Here is a 7,801-nt window from a genome sequence, read left to right as displayed (position 1 = left end):
TGGTCAATGGTGATGACCTCGGAGCTTCCAGGTCCATCCTACACAAAAAGCGAGATGCGCACGCCTTGCTCCTTGTTTTTTAAGAGAGCAATAACCACAACCACATCGATATGGTAAATCTATGTTTTCCTTTAAATTAAAACATCTCTAAAATTAAATTTAGAAAAGGGAAGTTATTTTGAAAATGTAACTAAAATCTTCAATATTCTTCAATATTTTAAAACTTCTTATAGATATGCACGATCTCCGGCCTCACGTGACACCTCCCTCCCCTAAGTTATGAACCTATTTGAAATTTCGAGCTCCCACCTGGGCAAACCCTCTCTCCTGTTTGACTTTTCACCATGTATATTAATCACCGGCAGGCACAAGCTCTAATTGATGGCCTCGTTAAATGCTTATCTCCCCCAACACTCTAGACTATGATATCATTCTCTGTTTTGCTCATGATGCAACCCACTTCCTAGATCTGGGTTTGTCACATTGTAGATATTAAGGGCGTATTTACATTCGATTGATGAATTACCTTCCTGAAAGCCGGGGAAGAGTGGGTCTGGGGAGAAAACCACGAGAGAAGTGACATCGTGTGCAGGGGGCGTCTAAGGAAGTTGTAGGTCATTCCTATGAATCACTAACGAGGGCATAAAGGCGCAGAAGAAAGACCTGGTCAGGTTTCAGGCTCGAAACTTGGTCAACCTGTTCTTGACGCGTCTTGCTAAAGGTTCAGATGACAAGTGAGCCACGCAGAGCAGTGGTCGGTCTGAGACAGAAGAGCCTGAGGTTCCCTAGGGCAGCAGCAGGGATGTGAGGAGCACCGCGTCTGGGAGAAGCCAGCGGCTCCAACACCAAGGAAAGCGGACGAGAGGCCAGTACCTGTTTGCTTGGAGAGGGTGCCCCCGGCTCTGCTCAGGGCGAGTCAGAATCCCTCAGAGCATCGTGCATATTTCAGAGACCTCCCTCCATCCTCTCCCTCAGCAAACACCCCAGGTACAAGCCAGGCTCCAAGAGGCTTCCATCTCTTTTTAGTTTATTACAACCCTTTATTTTATCTGCAAGATCTGCAATTAGTTCACACAGCCCCAACTAACACTACTGTCACGGGACCACCTAACGTGGTACCTACCACGGGGCCACGCGCTGTCTGCTTCAGGAAGTTCCTTGGAATGTGCCAGGCTAATCAGGCCGAACCTCGCCTTTCCCTCTCCAGTAGATTTCATTGCTCTAAGAATTAAAGCAAAATCAGAACTATAATTAATAAAACACCACCTGCCCTCAGGGTCACACCTCTCAGCTTTATCTCGTGACACTTTTCACCCGTTTACTCCGACCTGTGGCCACAGCTGCCTCCTTCTCCTCCTGTCCTCTCCCCGGGAGCAGGTGTCTGTGCTTCTTCGTCTTCCCCAGAGACCGTCTTCCCTTTCTTTTTCTAGTCCATAGTTTCTTTTTCTTCATATATCACTTAAATCATTGTTCCCTTGACACCTACAGTTTTTTAGGCTATATGCCTATCTCAGCCATGACTTATCATTTTAAGATTTATAATTATTTAAGTTTTGCTAGCTCATTTAATTAATGGCAGTTTTCCTACCTAGATTATAAATTAATGGCATGTTGTATGTTTGTATAGATGCAGTACCGGGACTTGAATAAATTACCAGTGGACATGAGGGCTGGTGTCTCCGTTCTGGTGTCTCTGCAGGTACTTCCGCCATCCGATCAGAGCTGGGTTTTCTTCCAGACTTGAATGACATGCAGATCAGCCTGAGGTTGTGGGGGTGGCCCCATCCCCATGGCGCTACCAGGCACTGCCCAAGAGGGGTCTCTCTGCCTGGATCTAGAGCCCAGAGCTCCAGGAAGCTCTTAGTTCAAATCCCAGGTGGGGAGAGCCACACCCGGGTGGCTTGCTGTGCTGAAGAATTCGGCAAGTCCAGCAGCCTCCCTCCGTCCCTCTTTCCTTCCCCTTCAGCTCACACCGGATGTTCTCCTGCAGCGAGACTAAGAAGTCCGCGGCCCACTCCCATGCTGCTCCCCTTATCCAAGGCCGCCTGGCCACAGCCTTGGTGTTCTCGTCCCAACATGCTCTCTCGTTTTTCGTGACATGGACAGAATAAGAATTTTCCAAAATTTTAAACTTTGCTTCTGTTTCAAGGAGCAATCCCATCTTTAAGTCATTTCTCTTGTCATATTTTACTATGAGCTCCAAGGGAGCCAAGCCGCGCTTTCAATGCTTTGCTGAGAGCTGCAGCCAAAGGGCCAGTTGCATTGCCTGCAGGTTCTACTTCCCGCAAACACAGGACACCAGCACAGTGCGGCCACGTTCTCTGTGACTTCCAACCTGAGAGTCCTTTCCCTCAGGCCGACAGGATGCCTCTTGCCCGGTAGTTTGTTCCTCGTTTCCATCCGGGCCCCGTCAGAGTGGCCTTGGCCGTTCACATCGCCTCCCACATTCCGTTCGGGACCATTTAGCCGTTCTCTCGGGAGACGGAGCTCCCGCAGACCTCGCATCCTCTCTTTCCGGGCCCTTGACAGAATCCACTCTAACGCCTTCTCACAACGATGCAGCTTTTTCTAGCAGCCTCACCTCCAGCCGCTTCCAGTCTCTCTGCCCATCATCCCTGTTCAATGCCGCTTCCTTCTCAGGTCTTGGTGGACGCATCAATCGCTCTCCTTGGAACTGATTTTCCATTCGAGTCACTTCTGTCTGCAGTAATAAGAAGGTACATACCGAACAGCTTACAGACAACGTAAATTTATTTCTCTCCCTTCCAGGGGCTGAGTGTCCAAGACCGAGGTGGCAGCATGGTCAGACTCCAGGGAGACTCGTCCACTCTGCAGACCGCCAGTTTGTCCTCGCCGCTGGAAGGGACAGTGGAGCCCTCGGAGGCCCTTATGAGGGCATCGATCTCACTCACGAAGCCTCTGCTCAGGACCTAGTCACCCCTGAAGTCCCCGCTTCCTAAGACCATGTCATCGGCACTATGATTTCAACATGAGACGTTCGAGAGGAGCTCCAACGGTCAGACCGTGTGTCCAGCCGCAAAAGACAACGTGTGTCGATTTTATCGGATTCCTGGGAATTTCCAATGAAGTGGTGACCTGGCACAAACCTCCAAACCCCATCCCCGTGTTAAACGCTGTTCGGGAACTGCGGTCCAGGAGGGCCACCCTCAGAGCGTGTTCCACAAAGAGGGCCCTTGCCGGTGCATGTCCTGTGTGGCCCCACTCGTCCCACGGAATACACGCAGCCTTATCTCAGTAAGTGGGGCGCACGCACCGCCTTCGGTCTGCCAGCAGGGGCACTGCCAGCCTTCCTCCATTTCTCTTCCAGTGAAACACAACTCAGGTGAAAAAAATATCGAGATCTCCACAGTCTCGGAATGGAAAGAACTGGCTCCCTTTCACTTAAATCCCTGGAAATATTTTCCCCACACTTGTTTTTGCTCAACTCCTTTCTGGCTCAGTGTTTTTGGATGTTTGAGCTGATGCCCAGCTAAGGGCGTCAAGAACAGTTTGGGAAGACCCCCTGCGGAGGCTCCCACTGGTGGCGGCGGAGTGCCCCCTTTGTGAAAATGGGGGGGCCTGCCGACCCCAGCGCTGTGTCCAGCCCTTAACCTCGCCTAAAAGTGACAACCCTTTCCATGCAACACTCTCTTAAACACAAAGCCTCCACACACACACACACACACAGAGCAGTGTAGAAGGAAAATAAGGTGTTATTCCCTCGTTTTGAGCTTCCGCAAAGCATGGCAGTGTGTTTTTTCTTAGTCTACTTTGGGGACCATTCTGGATGTATGGAGATCTGGCTCAACGGAAAATAGGTGCTTTTCTCAGAACTCTGGGTTTGACATATCGTAAACTCCTTTAACAGATGCGGGGTAGATGTGCAGGCCACAGAGTGTATGTGAGCAGAAATTTATGGAAGTGTTCTTAGTGTAAACAAAATAGCACTTTATGGGGAGGAGGTAGCTTCCATCATCCCTAAATTTTTAAATAGCTCCAAAGTCAATATTTTATTTTCAGCGTATACCAGGAAAGGGATACTAAATGTTGGATCTGTGTTTTAAAATGTGATAAGAATTTATAGAAAGACAGTCTAAATGCTTTTAAACATAAGTGGAAAGTGAGAACCACAACAGCCCAGTGCCTGCGCAGCTGAAAGCCGATGGTGAGTGACTGCATTCGTTAGCAGTGTCTCTCCAGGCGGAGCTTAAGATGACAAAATGTCTACTTTTGGACCCTAGGAAGTTGCCACGGTGGCTTCCATTAGGCCAGTGTGGTTACTGTGCAGTGAACGCAAAAGAGTCTGAAATAAACACTAGAAGGAAAGCAAAAGTGCTGCCATTTTGGTTTGTTTGAGCTTTGCTTCGATTTTTGCATTTGCTCCATGAACACTGCCTCCCCTTTCGGGGTAGAATGCTTGAGACAAACTCAGGGTTAAATGCCAGCATTAAGTCATCCACGCATTCCGCTCAGTCCTCTTCTCTAAGGAGAAAATGAAACGAAATTCTCCCCGAATTGCTCTCCAATATTCCGCTTTCTTCCACACGGACCTTGGGTCAACTATTGTGTAAACAACGTGATTGCCAACAGCCTGGATCCCCCAGGACGCTGCAGACAAGTATCACGTGGGGGAACGTGGGCTTGCTGCTCGGAGAAGGGGAGTCGCCGAGGGGCTGCGTGTACAGACCCAGGATGGGAGGCAGGCGTTTGGGGCTGTTTTCATCCATTGCCAGTGTTATTGCTTGAGCGCCATCCAGGCTGACGCGGCAACCTGCGCAGCCGCCCGATTTCCGGGGTCTCCCTCTCGGGGTCTGGGGTAGAGCGCGCCTGAGTTTAGCCACGCAGCACAGTCCACGGGAAACCACATCTCCCAAGGCCCTGCAGCTCCTGCAGCCGTGCAGCCGCGTGTCTACGGCGTGATGGTCCGGATGTGGGCACCGGGACTCCTGCACCTGCTCAGCCGTGTGGTTGCAAAAATGCCACGTGCCCGGTCACTTTTCTCCATCACTGTGGCTGGAACACAAATGTGCTTCAAAACCCATTTCACAGGAGTACCACCCCAGGAAATGCAGCTGTGAAAAAGGATGGTTTCTGGAAAAGCCCCCCAGACCTGTCATCTAAAACTAGGCCGTTATTATGCGAGAAAAATACACCTCTCTGTTATTTGAGCTGCCTTCGAGGGGAGAGGAGTTTTTTCTGACAACATCTTAGCTGTATCCTATTTAATAAAACAGAATTTATAACTCAACAGAGAAAAGCTTCAACGTGCTAAACTAAGGTGCGGGCTTGGTTTTCTTTTTCCCTGAGTTTGAAATAAAATAGGCTCCGTGATATGATGGTAAACCTGTGGAGAGGACCGACTTTCTCAAGATTGTGTGAAGCTTTGTGCGCTTATTTTCTTATAAATATTGCAATCTTGCTAGACTCTCATTCTTTACACTTTAAATGTATTTTATCCTCTCTTCTCAAAGCTGGTGTCCTCTTTCGACGTTAGGTGAGCCCCTCTGTGGAACTCAGCCACTTTCGACCCTGACTGACCTCAAAACAGAACATTTCTTGAGGCGTCTGAGAAGCCAGGTCCCCGAAGGAGTGTGGAGACTGAAGGACTTATCCCGACAGGGCAGCAAGTGTAAGCGCACATTTCTGCATCCCTCGCCTGAAAGAGGCACCCAACCATATGCTGCAGCAGAGACCTCTCGCCATGCACTTAGTTCCAGGAGCATCATTTACCCAACCAGCCAAGTTCTCCTCGCCCCCTCCCATTCCACACAGTCCACGCAAAGCCCTGTGAGCCCCCGTGGTCAAACAGGCAGCCTCTGATGCCAGCCCCTGTGTTCAAAATTAGTTCCACTAGGAGTTCCCGCGGTGGCTCAGCAGAATAAGAAACTGACTAGTATCCGCAAGGATGCAGGTTCCATCCCTGCCTTGCTCAGTGGGTTGAGGATACGGCATTGCCATGAGCTGTGGTGTAGGTCACAGACATGGCTCAGATCCTGCGTTGCTGTGGCTGTGGTGTAGGCTGGCCGCTGCAGCTCTGATTCAACCCCTAGCCTGGGAACCTCCATATGCTTCAGGTGTGGCCCTAAAAAAAAAAATAGAGAGAGAGAGGAAACTAGTTCATCTAGTATCTGTGAGGCTTACTGTCATGATCTTAATTTCGTTCTCAAAAATATCAATAACATGTACCCTTTCCCATAAGATTATTGCCAGATAAAATAATAAATTTGAAGTATTTAGCTGAGTGCCTCAGATAGATCAATCTATATCTATCTATCATCTATTATTGCCTATCATCTATTCACCTGTCTATCTATCTATAGCTTTCTGTCTTTATCTCTATTTCTATACATTTCTCCTAGAAAAAAAGTGTTATCATCTTCTTCAGGGGTACCACAAGGAACATAAACCACACTCCATGAGTGGGTTAGAAGTAGAATTCATATATTCCTCTCCAGTTTTCAATTCATATTTGTTTTTGAGAGCTACTGAAAGCTAGGTCAGCATAGGAATGACATACGTGCCAAAGCAAATCCAAAGAATAAGAGCAGGTCAACAAATCCAGTGTCCAGGGAAGAAAGATTATATACAAATAATATATACATATAACACATACGCATATATACGATGATTAATTGAACACACTTATGTAATAGTTTTCAAATCTTCTGTACTCACTACCTCTTAGTTTTCACTGATTTCTTCAATTTCTTAATTTACTAAATGTGTTTTGAAATACATCATCTTCAAAGCCAAATGTATTCATGAAAGTGAGAGTTTTGATAGAACGAATTTTTTTGGGGGGGTGGATAGAGGATGATTTTAATTCTAGTGGCTATTGTGATTGCCTAAGAAGAAGCAGGTCGCATAAGTATGTTTCTGTCTGATGCTTCATAACTGTGGACTTTTCTCCCTAAAACGTGTTAGGATCTTATAGGCCATTTATCACCATTGCATGTGCTCGGTGCATGTGTGCACTTCCATCCAAGTTCACTGACAGCCCCGTCTGTTATCAAATAAAGACCGTTCTCTAGTGGTGTGGGTCCACCCATGCCTGTGGTCTGAGACCAGAGAACCCCTGCTGAATGCCTGGGATGGGGCACTGGCAGCGGGAAGTAACGTGAAGCGGGATGCACTGCACAAACCCTTCTCTCCGTACAGTTCCCCTCTGGCCTTCATCCCAGCCCAGCCACCCTCCAAGCTGCCCAATGCACGACACACATGCACAAGTAGCTGGAGCTCCCGCGTCTCTTACCATTGATGAAGCCGTGAAGGTTAAGGGTCAGGATTCATCCAAGCTCACACTCCACTCACCTCAGTGATGTGCACATTGGCAGCAGACAGCTGTGGTGTGGGTTCGATCCCTGGCCCGGGAACTTCTGCATGCTGCAGGCACAACCCCAAAATTTGTGGATGATGAATATAACTGATTTAGAAGTTGATGTAGGTGTAACTTGAACTCCTCTCTTAAACAATTTTCAGGTCCTTGATCTTCTAGGCAGCTTGACCCGCAAAACTATGCTTTTTCCCAGGACTTCACTTACTCCAACTGGAGAACAGCCTCAGGCTTGGTCGTGGGTCACCTCAGAGAGCCCCCGGGACAATAGCACGTCCCAACATCATCCCCCCAATGAGGTCTTCTGGGAAAGACCTGGGCACACTCCACACAAACTTCCATGAGCAACAAGGCCCACGCGTGAGCAAGGGCTTGGGATGCGTGAGAGGCGACCTGCTCTCTGCAGGATCTTCGGAAAGAGGGAGCATCGGAGAAAAGGAAAGAAAGCCTTGGGCCAAGTCCACCATG

Source organism: Sus scrofa, chromosome 9 (assembly GCF_054392235.1).
Source record: "Sus scrofa isolate SSC_HxYL_T2T_F1_AM1 chromosome 9, Sscrofa_HxYL_maternal_Yorkshire_Landrace_v2.0, whole genome shotgun sequence".
Classification (NCBI taxonomy): Eukaryota; Metazoa; Chordata; class Mammalia; order Artiodactyla; family Suidae; genus Sus; species Sus scrofa.
This window is presented reverse-complemented; position numbering follows the sequence as displayed.